General features: G+C 45.0%; 1 protein-coding gene across 1 annotated transcript in view; it reads right to left on the bottom strand.

Moving 5' to 3' along the window:
- Positions 1-15557, bottom strand: part of ARSB (arylsulfatase B) — a 180906-nt gene that overhangs the window by 151852 nt on the left and 13497 nt on the right. The window lies entirely within an intron of this gene.

A 15557-nucleotide genomic window follows, 5' to 3' on the forward strand; every position in this document is an offset into this window, starting at 1 on the left:
CACACTGACCAACACCAATGCCACACTGACCACACACAGGACGCCACACTGACCACACACAGGACGCCACAATGACCACACACAGGACGCCACAATGACCACACACAGGATGCCACACTGACCACACACAGGACGCCACAATGACCACACACCGGACGCCACACTGACCACACACCGGACGCCACACTGACCACACACCAATGCCACACTGACCACACACAGGACGCCACACTGACCAACACCAATGCCACACTGACCACACACAGGACGCCACACTGACCACACACAGGACGCCACACTGACCACACACAGGACGCCACACTGACCACACACAGGACGCCACACTGACCACACACAGGACGCCACACTGACCAACACCAATGCCACACTGACGACACACAGGACGACACACTGACCAACACCAATGCCACACTGACCACACAAAGGACGCCACACTGACCAACACCAATGCCACACTGACCACACACAGGACGCCACACTGACCACACACAGGACGCCACACTGACCACACACAGGACGCCACACTGACCAACACCAATGCCACACTGACCACACACAGGACGACACACTGACCAACACCAATGCCACACTGACCACACACAGGACGCCACACTGACCACACACAGGACGCCACACTGACCACACACAGGACGCCACACTGACCAACACCAATACCACACTGACCACACACAGGACGACACACTGACCAACACCAATGCCACACTGACCACACACAGGACGCCACACTGACCACACACAGGACGCCACACTGACCAACACCAATGCCACACTGACCACACACAGGACGACACACTGACCAACACCAATGCCACACTGACCACACACAGGACGCCACACTGACCACACACAGGACGCCACACTGACCACACACAGGACGCCACACTGACCAACACCAATACCACACTGACCACACACAGGACGACACACTGACCAACACCAATGCCACACTGACCACACACAGGACGCCACACTGACCACACACAGGACGCCACACTGACCAACACCAATGCCACACTGACCACACACAGGACGCCACACTGACCACACACAGGACGCCACACTGACCACACACAGGACGCCACACTGACCACACACAGGACGACACACTGACCACACACACACAGGACGACACACTGACCACACACACACAGGACGACACACTGACCACACACACACAGGACGACACACTGACCACACACACACAGGACGACACACTGACCACACACACACAGGACGACACACTGACCACACACACACAGGACGACACACTGACCACACACACAGTACGACACACTGACCACACACACAGGACGACACACTGACCACACACAGGACGACACACTGACCACACACAGGACGACACACTGACCACACACAGGACGACACACTGATGATACAGTGATGACCAGATGACCCTAGAGGTCCCCTCCAACTAACATTCTATGACACACTGACCACACACGGACCAAACACAGACGCCACACAGACTATTTTTTTTACGTATGTAAAACATTGATGTCTCAATGAGGCCTAAATAGATTACAAATCTTCTCTTATCCTTTGCAATGTTTATCACGGACAGCACACGGACTGTATACTGATGCCATCCATGTGCTGTCTGACCCTTAGACTTATATAAGTAGGTTTCATTTGGGCAATACAGACATCTGAATGAGGTGTAAGAGCTGATTCAGACGTCAGTTCTTCTTGCACGACTTCTATCACGGTTTTTAAGGGAGGGAACACGTCCCCATTATAGTCCATGAAACTGCTCACGCGTACTGAGTGGTCTGCACAAAATCACAGAGATATGACAGATTTTGATCCGAAAAACTAATCAAACTCATCAGTACAAGCCTAGGGGTCCTCTAAATGAAAAAAAAAAAAATCAGACAGAACTGCCAACTATTTGAAGGAGAATCTTGAGAAACTGAAGAAACTTGGACCATACTCTAATGAGATGCTGTTCTATAACAATGGTGAAACTAGAACCGTTTATTTTTTTTTGGCAAGAAAATTCACCAACACCCGAATGAGCTGCAAAAAAGGAAACAGACAAGCCCCTCCTGGCAAGAGGAAATACATGCTCAGGTTGCTGGGGCTGCATTACTACTGTATACTAATACATCTACTTTAGTGATCTCAGTGTGGCTGTAGGTGAACATCGGCTGTATGAATGGACATGCTTTACTGCCATGTAGTCTGTACTTAGCACACAATATGACAATATTGTAAGTATAGCAGTAATGCAGTTCAATGTTCATATATTCAGGGTTCACCTATAACATTGTGCTCAGAGTGGGGTTAGATTTGTGTGAAGTTATTGTCATCAGGAATGGAGAAAAAGTGACCGCAAAACTTTCAGGAGGTATTTAGTACCAACGCAATAAGAACAAAGAAGGCAATCACTTATTATAAGGGTCAACTGAGAATAAACCCACCTTTGGTTATGTATTGGTAAAAGCAATTGATTGAGGTGCACAGTGCACTAGCATAAAGGAAATGTGTCCACCAGAGACATGGACCGAAGTTACCAGAATTTACACAAAATGGTGAGATGGTGACCTCTAGTGGCTGAAAAGCCACATAACAAGTCTGTTTTATCTACTATACTGTAGACTAGTTAAAGGGGCTGTACCACATTTATAGATGCCATGAAAAATATTCAACTCCATTGGAAGTTAAATTAGAAAAATGTACAAAATTTCTACTTTTTGCAATCAACAAACAATGTAAATATCTCAACACAACTAATATAACAAGTGGTTTCTGTAAGTTCAACACAAACACAAAATGACACTTCTACTGACTACTGCAGCTTCAGAATTATTCAGCAACCTCATGACAAGCATCTTTTATTAAGCAGAGCATCTTTGGCTGTTATAACTTCCTGAGGAATCTTAACCCATTGCTCTTGGGCAAAGCACTCCAGTTCAGCCATATTCTATAGCAAGCAGCCTAATAAGTGACACATTCCTGGAATCAGGGTCTCTGCCCCTACATTATGCTGCTCTCAGATTAGGTGGAAAAACCCGCTAACAGACTTCCTTTTAGAATTGTTTAGGACATGTAGTTACCATTACTAATGTGTGCGTCACATGGTCCTGCCGATTTAGACATTTTTCCCTAGCAAAATGTACTTGTGAACAAGCCCTTTAAAGAGGTTATCCACTTCTTTAACACTGATGGCACCCGGCTGATCAGCTGCTCTTGGTGTCCAGTTACGGAGCTGTACAGCTACGTCTAGTGTATACTGACAGCAGCACTGCAGTTTCATCCCCTATTGATCTGAATAGGGGGCGGATGTGCAGTACCCAGCTGCGGCCACTAGAGGTGACAGACAGCTCCATAACTCGTCAGTTCCAGCCGCTGACAGCACGGAGAACAGCTAATCGGCGGGGGTACAGGGTGTCAGACCCCCAACGATCAGACATTAATGAGCTATCCGAATAGAACGCCATCAATGTTATAAGTAGTGGACGAGCTCTTTCAGCTTCATTTATAATGGAGAACATCGTGTGGTTTATAGTCCACTTCCATTCTAGGAGATATCTTGTTATAGGTCCTCCTAACCACCCCTATAGTAACAAAACATTGCAATACTGGTCAGATCAGGAGAACTCGTCAGTAGTCACCATCTCTGCCATTAATTTTCACAAAATGCAATATAAAAGCAATCACAGCACCACATGTAACAATACAATTGGCCACTCTGTACAGGTCAGGTTCACCTGCTACTGCCATGAGAGCACATAAATCACATAAATCCTATAATACAGAATATCAGGTGAGTTGGTTCCTTGAAGGCTGAGAGATGCCAGCGTCACAGTAATTAACACAAAGGCTCAACACACAGACTTGCAAAATTTTCATTAAAGGGTTATTACAAAAAAAAAAAAAAAGTTATCCCCTATTCAGAGCATAGTGGATAACTTTCTGATTGCTGGTGGGGTGAGGGAGGGGGTCTAAATGCTGGGACCCCAAGATCAGGACCCTGCAAACCCAAGAACAGGGCCTGAGTGGAGCAGGGGCGCGCGTGATCGGCCTCTGCTCCAATCATTGTCTATAGAATGGCCAACAATATGCAAGCACTGTCCTCAGCAGTCCATAGACAATGAATGGAGCCCCGGCCGAGCACGAGCACCCTCGCTTCATTCAGGAGGGGCTGCAGAGCCCTGATCTCTGCATTGCTGGGGGTCCCAGCTCCCATACAGGCAGATCCGGTGCATCAATGTTTTACATGCATTCATTTAAACAGCCGATATTGATTACAGGGGAATAAAGAAAGTGTTACAACTTAATCTAATGAATGGGTCGTTTTGGTGAGACCATCTCCTTTAAACCTTCATTTACTTGTTATTAGCAAATCTTCCTTCACCAAGTAAATAGCCAAATCTTTCTAGCGTTAATGTGGTTATGGGGTTAATCTGCAGGATAATAGCTTTCTGAACCTGCCCCCTGCTGCGGTAGCATTCGGGTTTCAGTCATGGGGTGCCCCCAGCACTGACTGACAGCCAGCCCTAATGCTGAGCTGGGGCCGCTGGTAATTTAAAGGTACAATGTTCCCGAGGAAACTGGCAGCTGGGCAGCCCCAAAACTGTTTCTAGGAAACCTGCGCGGGGGGTGGGCAAATGCCCCGCTGTCCCGCCGCCTACCCCTAGCCTTGGTATTGTCACACACTGCTCAATCCCACCAAGTGAGAGCATTACCGGATTTTATAACAATCCAATTATTTTACCAAACAGTATATATTATAGAGCACTGTGCCCTCTGGAGTCATCTTTTATATTATTACTAGTGTTGAGCGATACCTTCCGATATCAGGAAATATCGTATCGGATTGGATCGGGCCGATACCCAAAAAGTATCGGATATCGCCGATTCCGATACCGGAAACCAATGCAAGTCAATGGGACACAAATATCGGAATGAAAATAAACCCTTTCTTTCCTTGTAGGTTAATTCTACATGAAGTAAAACAACTAAGAATAATGTAGAATGACATGAAAAGCCGGCAATTCATCAGCGGCATTCACCGGTACCCGACAATTTACAACAGAAAGAATAGAGCATCACACATAGATTAGATAGATAGAAACATGTCAGTCACATATATATGAAGTACAGTGACAGTGTTGCTTACTGTACTTGTCATTTAGTGTAAAGGATTTATTAAAAAAAATATTAGTGTTTTCGTGCACCGTCTCTTTAAGAAAGCCGGCCGGCAATTCAGCATCTGTACCCGACAATTTAGAATAGAAAGAATAGAGAATCACACATAGATTAGATAGATAGAAACATGTCAGTCACATATATATGAAGTACAGTGACAGTGTTGATTACTGTACTTGTCATTTAGTGTTAAAATGAAGGATTTATTTAAAAAAAAATTGGCGTGGGGTACCCCTTAATTTTAGGCTCTAGCGGAGGTTAATTGATGTGGGGCTTCGCCCTATATTTGTGTCCAGTCAGGTACAGCAGGCAGGAACGGGCTGCCCCCAACCACCAGCTGCCTATTTGTACCTAGCCGGACACAACAATATAGGGAAGCCCTTTTTTTCTTAATTATTCCATGAATTTCATGAAATAATTAAAAAAAAAAATACGTGGGGCTTCGCCCTATTTTTGTGTCCAGCCAGGTACAACAAGGCAGCTGGGGGCTGGAATCCGCAGCGCAGGGAGGCCCAAGCTTTCTGGGCCCCACCCGCTGCAAATTGCAGTCCGCAGCCGCCCCGGAAAATGGCGCGTTCATAGAAGCGCCATCTTCTGGCGCTGTACCCAACTCATCCAGGGCCCTGGTGCGGTGGCTCACTGGGTAATAAAGGGGTTAAGGCCAGCTTGGCATTATCAGCTGGCCCTAAGCCCGAAATTCATGGGGTCACGCCAATATTAGACATGACCACCATGAATTTCTAGTAAAGTATTTAAAAAAAACACAAACACCCAGAAAAAAGTCCTTTAATTGAAATAAACACACAATTCTTTATTGTTCTAAATTAAACCATACTTACCATCACGCCCATTCCAGCTGAAGCCAATGATCTCCTGCAATAAAAGAAAAATAATAAACCAACCTCATCCTTACCTTTCCATGGCTCCCACGACGGCTCCAGCTCTGCTACATCGAGATGACAGGCTGGACCGCAGCAGAACGCTGCCATCCAGCCTGTCATCCCGCAGACACTGAGAAGCGCAGGCATACTTCCACTCCTCAGTGTCTGGCTGTGACGGCATCCAGATGAGCCGACAATGAACTCGGCTCACCTCATGTACGTCACTGACAGCGTGGGAGAATTCTCCTGCACTCAGCGCTTCAGCGTGAGAATTTTCCCACGCTGTCAGTGACGTGCATGAGGTGAGGTCATGTCCAATGAACTCGGCGCACCTCATGCACGTCACTGACAGCGTGGGAAAATTCTCACGCTGAAGCGCTGAGTGCAGGAGAATTTTCCCACGCTGTCAGTGACGTGCATGAGGTGAGCCGAGTTCATTGGACATGACCTCCGCTCATCTGGATGCCGTCACAGCGAGACACTGAGGAGCGCAAGCATGCCTGCGCTTCTCAGTGTCTGCGGGATGACAGGCTGGATGGCAGCGTTCTGCTGCGGTCCAGCCTGTCATCTCGATGTAGCAGAGCTGAAGCTGTCCTGGGAACCATGGAAAGGTAAGGATGAGGTTGCTTTATTATTTTACTTTTATTGCAGGAGATCGTTGGCTTCAGCTGGAATGGGCGTGACTGTAAGTATGGTTTAATTTAGAACAATAAAGAATTGTGTCTTTATTTCAATTAAAGGACTTTTTTCTGGGTGTTGTGTTTTTTTTAAATACTTTACTAGAAATTCATGGTGGTCATGTCTAATATTGGCGTGACCCCATGAATTTCGGGCTTAGGGCCAGCTGATAATGCCAAGCTGGCCTTAACCCCTTTATTACCCAGTGAGCCACCGCACCAGGGCCCTGGATGAGTTGGGTACAGCGCCAGAAGATGGCGCTTCTATGAACGCGCCATTTTCCGGGGCGGCTGCGGACTGCAATTTGCAGCGGGTGGGGCCCAGAAAGCTTGGGCCTCCCTGCGCTGCGGATTCCAGCCCCCAGCTGCCTTGTTGTACCTGGCTGGACACAAAAATAGGGCGAAGCCCCACGTATTTTTTTTTTTAATTATTTCATGAAATTCATGGAATAATTAAGAAAAAAAAGGGCTTCCCTATATTGTTGTGTCCGGCTAGGTACAAATAGGCAGCTGGTGGTTGGGGGCAGCCCGTTCCTGCCTGTTGTACCTGACTGGACACAAATATAGGGCGAAGCCCCACATAATTTTTTTTTAATTATTTCATGAATTTCCTGAAATAATTAAAAAAAAATTGACGTGGGGCTTTGCACTATATTTGGGTCCAGCCAGGTACAGCAGGCAGGAACGGGCTGCCCCCAACCACCAGCTGCCTATTTGTACCTGGTTGGACACAACAATATAGGGAAGCCCTTTTTTTCTTAATTATTCCATGAATTTCATGAAATAATTAAAAAAAAAACAAACGTGGAGCTTCTCCCTATTTTTGTGTCCAGCCAGGTACAACTAGGCAGCTGGGGGATGGAATCTGCAGCGCAGGGAGGCCCAAGCTTTCTGCCCCCCGCTGAAAATTGCAGTCCGCAGCCGCCCCAGAAAATGGCGCGTTCATAGAAGCTGGATGCTGTACCTGGCTGGCATACAAAAATATGGCGAAGCCCACGTCAAAAGTTTTGGGAAAAATTAATTAAAAAATAAATAATAATTTAGGGACTGCATCTTTATTAACTCCTCAAATGTCATTTAGTGTTAATATAATGGATTTATTTTAAAAAAAAATGGCGTGGGATCCCACATAATTTTAGTCTCTAGCGGAGGTTAAGCAGACGGCTGGGGCAGATGTTTGAAGCCTGGGAAGGGGGTAAAACCCACGGAGCTTCCCAGGCTACTAATATCAGCCCCCAGCTGAATACCTAGCCTTTACTAGCTATTAAAATGGGGGACCCCCCCCAAAAAAATGACGTGGGGTCCCCCCTATTTTAATAGCTAGCAAAGGCTAGGCAGACAGCTGGGGGCTGATATTAATAGCCCAGGAAGGGTGCCATGAATATTGGCCCCCTCCCAGGCTAGAAACACCAGTCGTCAGCCACCCCAGAAATGGCGCATCCATAGGATGCGCCAACTCTGGCACTTAGCCTCGCTCTTCCACGCTGCCCTGGTGCGGTGGCAGGGGGTAATAGTGGTGGGGTTCATGTCAGCGCCAGCTGCCATGAAGCCCAGGTTAGTAATGATGGGCGTCTATAAGACACCCCCATTACTAACCTACAAAGTGTTAAAAAGAAAAAACACACACTACACCCAGAAAAAAATAATTTATTTGAAATAAAACACACAATTTTATTTAATTCTTAGTTTACTAAAAATAATAGTTACCTGTCCACGTTCCTGCGCTGATCTCCCATGCACAGCTGTCACATCTGGAGATGGTGACAGCTGTGCATGGCTGCTGTAAGCTCACGCTGCCGGGAACACGTCCGCTCCCGGCAGCGGGAGCCACTGACTGAGGTCACCGGAGTGCATTCAGGCAGCGCAGCTCCGGAGACCTCCTTTACGGCACTGCTGTACCGTGGGAATTTCTCACTATACAGCAGGGCCGTAAAGCAGCTAACCGGAGCAGCGCTGCCTGAACTCCGGTGAACCCGCTTATGCTGTCATTCTAGCGGCGGCAGCGGTTCAGAGCGGTCACATTCTATGTGGCTGCTCTGAACTGGAGATCTTCGTGGGACACTCGTGGACTACTACGGAGGGGTAAGGATAAGGTTGTGGTTTATTATTTTATATTTTATTACAGGAGATCGATGGCTTCGGGGAATTAGGTGTCTAGGTGAGTATAGGTGTAGTTTTTTATTTTTTACTTTATTTTAGGTGGCGATCGGCGGGGACAGGTAATGTATGAACTAATTTCTTTTAGGTAACCACTGGCCACCAATGACATGTATTTAACATTTATTGGGGACACAGTAGGGCAATTTAAATAGCAGGATCAGTCTGATGGGAACTACTGCTCCCATCGAGCTGATCCTGCTGGCAGGAGTGGACGGGGGACAGACATAGGCCGATGGGAGTAGTAGTGTCACATCGGCCTATGTCTGCCTGCACGCACACACACTGCACACACCCGCACAGACACCCCGCACACATCGCACAGACACCGCGCACACCCGCACAAACATCGCGCACACACCCCGCACACACACTAATCATGACGGGTCTGGGAGGTGAGGCTGACCTGTGCGGCAGTGGGAAAGTTCATGTGAGTTCATGCAGTCAAGCATGAACTCACATGAACCCTCTGAGGGCAACGCGGTGACTTCAAATGAACAGCTGATCGGCATCACCTGATACCGCAGCTGTTCATTTGAAATAACCGGCGGGAAAGCGCAGCACAGAACGGGAAAGCCGGCGGTGAAGTCTTTTCACTGCCGGCTTCCCCGCCCGGGTCCTTCACTCCCCGCTCCTTGGAGCTGCGCTCCCCGCCCGGTCCTAACTTACGATCGGGATGGGAGGTGGCGAGGGGAGCGGAGGATCGGGGTGGGAGGCTGCGGGGAAGCAGTATGGGGCTGTGTGATTGTTTAAAAGCCGGCGGCTTTATACCGCCCGCCGGCTTTTAAACAATCAGGAGAATTCTCCCCCGCTGGGATGGCATTCTGATGACAGGCTGGATCGCGCTGCCATCCAACTTGTCATCCTTCACAGACACTACAGAGCGCAGGCATTATGGGAACTTCCGATTCCGGTATCCGATATTGTAAAAGTATCGGAATTCCGATACCGCGAATATCGGCCGATACCCGATATTACAGTATCGGAATGCTCAACACTAATTATTACATTTGTTTTGGAGATGTTACAGCCACTAGATACTGTACATGTAGACAGGGGTGGGATTCAGCTGGTTCTATGACCGAACCAGAAGGAAGAAGTGCCCCGATCGGGTTCTTCTGAGTGGGTGGGAGAAGACAGCCGGCCAGACTGTGTGGCGTTAGCTGAATATTCAGTAAGGAGACAGGATACAGTAACTAAGCTGTCTGTGTGTAGGGCCCAGGTCGTCATTATTACTGCCACTACGTGGTTTGCATAGCAATGCCGGAGAAGCAATAAGTCAAAGATGTCTGTGTGTTCCATGCTGCCAAGACCAGTCATGGATGGAAGAAGTCATGGCGTTCTGGGCCGGATGGACAAGAAAGCGGAAAGTGAGAACGCTACCAATGAGGCACTTGATATCTATCTATCTTACACACACACACACACACACACACAGAGTCTGTGTATGACAATAGGGTCACTGCATGGTGGTAATATTAGTGTTACATAGGACTGTGCAAAATTATCCATGCTCAAAAGAGTTATCACTAGTGTGGAGCGAGTATGTTCTGTTAACCCTTTCATCGAGTATGCTCGGGCCGAGCTCCGAGTATTTATAGCTGCTCGGTGATATGGTTGAATCACTCCCGTGTGCATGATTTGCGACTGTTTGACAGCTTTATTACATGTGAGGAATGTCTATTTCTTACACATTCCTCACATGTAATAAAGCTGTCAAACAGTCGCAAATCATGAGCACGAGAGCGATTCAACCATATCACCGAGCAGCTGTAAATACTCGGACAGAACATACTCGCTCAACACTAGTTATCACTGTGTTTTATCTGTGAATTTACATGGGACTGCAGGTAATATCTATAATACAAGGCTAAATGCATGATGCTATACACATAATGCTGCACAGTAAATCGTTCATACAGATACTACCAACCATAAATAAAGCCCTACAGACGGTGCTCCTTAAATTACCCCATAGTAAATAGCTCCATAATACAGTATCCCCCAAAGTGCTCTATATTAGATCTTGTACTCCCTGAAAGTTATAATAACGACAAAGTTTCCAACATCAAATTATGCCATATATTATGCCCCCTCTGTGTGCCCCATATAGTTAGTGGCCCGAGCGACAGAAATGGTTTGACTCTCATCCATTATAAAGTGGAATCAATGACTGACTGTGCATCCCAAATATTTTCCCCACAGAAAGTTTAGTGGCTACGTCCTTTAGGCTATGGTCACATCATGTTTGACTCCATGTTCAAGACTCCATTAGGGGCTCAACTGAACCATTAACTATAATGAGGCAGTCGGAGTGAGAGAAAACAATGAACAACTGAAGCAAAAAAAGAACCAGCACTCGGGTGGAAAAATATATATATAAAAAAACCTACAAAATTTATATGAAGTGTAGACCGCGCTCTGTGTCCTTCTACAAAGTAAGACATGATTATCACACAAATCCTTACATTATGTAGACCATATGAGAGGTCGGCACATCATGACTAAACATGACAACACTTAGGCTGGGCTATGGTATGGCCCAATAACTCCAAAGTGGTGCAAAAATAGTGAAAATATATCATTATTCGAGTATAATGAAAATAAAAAATAAAAAAAAGGTGCTGAAGTGGAGGGACCCTTAATCCAATGTCAATAACAGGACAAGATCATATATGAATATCTATACAATCACAAACTGAAAATACAGACTTTTTAGGGTACAGTATTGTATTGAGCATATAATGCTATATATAAGCAGTACTAGTATAAATTTTACTACCACAGTAAAATAGAGGTAAAAAACAACATCCTTTGCAGAAATGCATCCTTCTATATACTGTTAAGAGGATTTTGCTTTGGCATGATATCTCCTCTGGTTTGTGAAGTATATTATTTTATGCTAAATCCAACCCTATTAAAGTACAATGAGAGTAAGGAACATAAAAATATATATATTTTTATTGTGTAGGATTGCTGCTTCTATTCTATTTTATGCAAATATTTAAGTCTGATAAATGGATGCTGCATATATTGTATTAAAGTGCATAGTGTGTAAATGGTCACTGTGTGCAACCCTGTATAACATTCAATAGCAAGAGTTCTTGTGATTCCTTTTCTCCAATAAATGAATTCTATATGTATTTAAAGGTAACTATTGTGCTAAAGTGCATTGCATTTAAACAGTGACTCTGTAACCACATATATTATGCAGAATACTAGGACTTTGTGTTATTTTACATGTAAACAGGGACTCTGCAACCATCTGTATCATGCAGCATAACAAGGGCTTTATAGCTCTATGCTCACCTAACCTGTATGATCATTAAAGATCTCCAGTATCAAAGATATAGGATGTGAAGAAATGGGCGAATATGTAGCTGCCACTTGTCCCGTTGATGCTAGGGGATGACAGAGGGATGCTACTCCATTTCAGGTTAGGTGAGCATAGTACTTCAATATAAAGCCCATGGTGTGCTGCATAATATAGGTGGCTACAGAGTCACTGTTATTTAAATGCAATGCACTTTAGCACAATAGTCACCTTAAAGGCATATAGTATTCATTTATTGGAAAAAAGGAATCACAAAAACTCTTGCTATTGTATATTATACAGGGTTGCACACAGCGACCATACTATGCACTTTAAAACAATATATGCAGAATCTATTACTCAGACTTTCAGGTGCATCTCACAAAATTAGAATATCATCAAAAAGTTAATTTATTTCAGTTCTTCAATACAAAAAGTGAAACTCCTTTATTATATAGAGTCATTAAAGAGTGATCTATTTCAAGTGTTTATTTCTGTCAATGTTGATGATTATGACTTACAGCCAATGAAAACACAAAAGTCATTATCTCAGTAAATTAAAATCATTAACAAAAAATACCTGCAAAGGCTTCCTAAGCATTTAAAAAGGTCCCTTAGTCTGTTTCAGTAGGCTCCACAATCATGGGGAAGACTGCTGACTTGACAGATGTCCAGAAGGCAGTCATTGACACACTCCACAAGGTCCCAGAGTTCCAATTTTCATTTGGAAATCAAGGTCTCAGAGTCTGGAAGAAAAGTGGAGAGGCCACAATCCAAACTGCTTGAGGTCTAGTGTGAAGTTTCCACAATCAGTAATGGTTTGGGGAGCCATGTCATCTGCTGGTGTAGGTCCACTGTGTTTTATCAAGACCGAAGTCAGCGCAGCCGTCTACCAGGAAATTTTAGAGCACTTCATGCTTCCCTCTGCCAACAAGCTTTTTGGAGACGGAAATGTCATTCTCCAGCAGGACTTGGCACCTGTCCACACTGCCAAAAGTACCAATACCTGGTTTACAAACAACAGCATCACTGTGCTTGATTGGCAGCAAACTCGCCTGACCTTAACCCCATAGAGAATCTATGGGGTATTGTCAAGAGGAAGATGAGAGACACCAGACCCAAAAATGCAGACAAGCTGAAGGCTGCTATCAAAGCAACCTGGGCTTCCATAACACCTCAGCAGTGCCACAGGCTGATCGCCTCCATGCCACGCCGCATTGATGCAGTAATTGATGCAAAGGAGCCCCGACCAAGTATTGAGTGCATTTACTGAACATACATTTCAGTAGGCCAACATTTCCGATTTTAAAAGCATTTTTCAAGCTGTTGTTCTAAAGTATTCTAATTTACTGAGATAATGACTTTTGTGTTTTCATTGGCTGTAAGCCATAATCATCAGCATTAACAGAAATAAACACTTGAAATGGATCACTCTGCTTGTAATGACTCTATATAATATAGGAGTTTCACTTTTTGTATTGAAGAACTGAAATAAACTTTTTAATGATATTTTAATTTAGTGAGATGCGCCTGAATATATTTGCATAAAAAATAGAAAAGATACAGCAATCCTGCACAACAACAAAATATATTTTTCTGTTCCTTACTGGCATTGTACTCTTATAGGGTTGTGTTTAGCATAAAATAGTATACTTCACAAACCAGAGGAAATATCATGCCAAAGAAGAATCCTCTTAACAACATATAGAAGGTTACGTTTCTGCAAAGGATGTTGTTTTTTACCTCTATTTTATCGTAGTAGTAAAATTTATACTAGTACTGCTTATATATAGAATTATATGCGCAATACAATACTGTACCCTAAAAAGGCTGTATTTTCAGTTTGTAATTGTATAGATATTCATAGATGATCTTGTTCTGTTGTTTTTACAATAGAGTAAAAGTCCCTCCACTTCAGCACCTTTTTTTAAAATTTTAATTGTTCTAATTATACTCTAATAAAAGATCTATATTTTAGCTATTTTTGCACTTCTTTGGCATAATTGGGCCATACCACATCCCAGTCTAAGTGTTGTCAATATACAGTAAGACACAGCCAGGTGTAGTGCCTCCATCTGCCTCTTAATACTAAATGGCTCTATTAGGGATTTCCATCTGAATCCAGTTTTTCAAGGTTTTGGATAGAAGCCTCCGATGAGGTCTCAAACATGGGGTCAAACATGATGTGAACATAACCTTACTTTATTACTAACTGCACAGTAACCCAACCTTGCCTCCTATGAGTATTGCGCATTTTCTCTTCCGCTATCTCCCCTCTTTCCTTATTTATATTGGGTATGTTCCCCTCTCTGCTTCCATGCAACTCCCTATTTATATTATGCATGCTCCTCCTTTGCTTCCATCCACCTCCCTCATTTTATTTTGTGCATGTTCCCCCGTTTTCCCTCCACTTATATTATTCATGTTCCTTCTCTGCTTTCACCACCTCTCCCCATTTATATTGCGCATATTCCTCCTTTGCCTCCATCCCGCTCTCCCCATTTATATTGTACATGGCCCTCATTTGCCTCCGTCCCACTCTCCCCATCTATATTGTGCATGTTCCTCCTTTGCCTCCATCCCGCTCTCCCCATTTATATTGTACATGGCCCTCATTTGCCTCCGTCCCACTCTCCCCATCTATATTGTGCATATTCCTCCTTTGCCTCCATCCCGCTCTCCCCATTTATATTGTACATGGCCCTCATTTTCCTCCGTCCCACTCTCCCCATCTATATTGTGCATGTTCCTCCTTTGCCTCCATCCCGCTCTCCCCATTTATATTGTGCATGTCTCCCCTCAGTCCCCCCCCCCCCCCTTTCCTCCTTAGGAGAAGGATGCCAGGGCTCATGCAGACAGTTGGGAAGGAGCTGCAGGGGTGGCCTGTGCAAACTACTGAGCGCCTCCTTGGCGGCACCTGCCCCAGTTTCTGGCGATGCTCATTACTGGAACAGATGCTGTAGGACCCGTGCACATCCCTCCCCCGGACAAAAAGCCAGTTTTACTAAGAAGTCTGGTGGTGGAGAGGGGTTATAATAAAAAAAAAAAATAACACACACACACACACACACACACACACACACACACTAAAATAGTTTTGCTCAACTGTGGTGCCACCCCCTGCGATGCGCAGCCCTAGACACTGGACCTCCAGTGCTTAGTGGCAAATCTGGCCCCGCTTCTTCATTATTGGTACTCAGAGCTATTACTGCGTTCTCTGTGGTGTTACATAGGACTGCAGATAGCACATCTAAAACATTAAATTCACACACGCAAACAGGGACCCTGTTAAACACGTGTGTCCCATCCCTGCAC

Source organism: Phyllobates terribilis, unplaced genomic scaffold (assembly GCF_046119375.1).
Source record: "Phyllobates terribilis strain yellow unplaced genomic scaffold, ASM4611937v1 Scaffold_1__5_contigs__length_1240528914, whole genome shotgun sequence".
Lineage (NCBI taxonomy): Eukaryota > Metazoa > Chordata > Amphibia > Anura > Dendrobatidae > Phyllobates > Phyllobates terribilis.